Below are 2,068 nucleotides of genomic sequence, written 5' to 3'. Positions count from 1 at the left end.
CATTTGCCATGAAGCCTTCGTTAAGGCCGGTACATAGAAACATGAGGTTGGACGAAAAATTATTTTTTTGATTTTTATTGATATTTTGCCAGTTTTTTATTGAATTTATTTTTTGATATTTTTATTGATTTTTTGCCGACCCCTCATAAATTCTTCCAGACTGAATGGAACTTGACAAACACCTGATCAAATCATAATTATGATTGTCAAGTTCTGTTCAAAAAAGAATTCATAAGAACAGCAATAAATCGCAGTCCAAAAAGTGTTTCGATGCGTGTGTAACTGGCCTTATTGTACATAATTTGATGATTCAACGATTTAACATTGAACTTCTAAATAAATAAATTTTATTCAGTTTGAAAAATATATAAATGTAGTTATTTTTTACTTTTCAATCAAAGGCCACTGTATGTGCAATAGAAATTGAAAATCATTTATTATCTTTTCAAGAAAGTAAATATTAGTTGAATAAACTTTTTGTGTAGTTGAGAAGTTGATATTGTGGTAATTATTCATATTAAATGAAAAACAATAAGAAATTGTCAAAAAAACAGAGATTTATTAATATTTAGAAGAGAGTTTGATTATCAGAGTATATCAGAGATTGACAATGGTGTAATAACCGAAACCGGTCTTTCTAAGTATCAATAAATCTGTGCTTTTTGACAATTTCTTAGTCTTTTTCATTCAAGTTGAAATCAACTATTGAAAGAGTGTGCTTTGATTTTCAATCTTAATTGCTATTTGCTGTTTTCATGGCCCCATATATTTGAATTATAAATATTATATAGTATACCGTAGTATTATTTTATTCAGCATCATTTTTTTATCTACTTTCACAAATCGAACCTCTGATGAGAATTTATCCTTGCCAAATTGTTCATTATTTCAACTACCAATAATAAATATATTATAGAGATTTACCAGGGGATTACTTGAATCACAACTACCTACTACAAGAGGTGTTGAAAACGGAAAAGTGGCAACAATGTGTTCCTATCATTTTCATTGACTTTATAACGTCAGTCTCATAGTAATTCAGTCGTTCTTGAAATATTCAATGAATATCCATTCTAATTGCATAATTTCTTTAATGCATTCTAATTGTTAATATATGGAACTTCTGATAAGGGCAATAGCATGGAATAGAATGATGTAGGAGAGTATATAATAATGCAGGCTGAATTTAATACTAATTAGTTAACGATTGTTAAATTATATACTCGTACTATATTATCGTTAAATCCAATTGTAATATTGAAATGATTTACTCTTTAGTTCATCTTCATCTTCAAATGTATCTCTCCCTATACTATTGTTAAATTATATACTATTACTAGTTAATTATCTAGCCTACTCTAGTTAACAAGAGTATATAATCATAGTTTTATTAAATTAACTAGTTAACTATCTAACGAGAATTACTAGTTGACGATTCCAAAACCAAGGTGCTGTCTGATTGGTCAATCAGTTGCCATGTCACGTTCACGGCTCACTGAGCAACCAATGGGAAGCAAGCAGTTTGAAGAAAGCCACTCCCAGATCGTTTGGTTTCTTGGGTTGGTTCTGCCTTTCTCCGCTAGAACTAGTTCACTAATTAGAAACGTTCCATGAATAAAAAATGTTATGTGAATCAATATTTTTACCTGAGATCCTTCAATTATACAAATCCTTCATTAAACAAATGAGATGACCTGTCATGTATCCTGATCTCCTGATATGAATATGATATTCACTTTTTTTAGAGCTACTGAATTACATGATCGAATGCAATAAGAATTATCAAATTGCATTGGCCTCTCTATTTTATCACAACACAACACACAACTCTTGTGTAAACATTACTCAATAATTTTCATTGTTTCAATAATGAATAATGACATAATATTATATAATATTATAAAATAATATTATATGAATTCGTGAATCTGAAAATAAACACTGTCCACAGTAGAGCTGAGTTTACACCAAAGTTATCAACAAGATGTTAATAACCTTATCTTAAAGATTATATTAGATTGAACGGAACTTTACAAACACATGTGTTCATCATGTGTATGATAAGTTA

The sequence above is a fragment of the Nilaparvata lugens genome, chromosome 4 (assembly GCF_014356525.2).
Source record: "Nilaparvata lugens isolate BPH chromosome 4, ASM1435652v1, whole genome shotgun sequence".
NCBI classification, from domain to species: Eukaryota; Metazoa; Arthropoda; class Insecta; order Hemiptera; family Delphacidae; genus Nilaparvata; species Nilaparvata lugens.
This window is presented reverse-complemented; position numbering follows the sequence as displayed.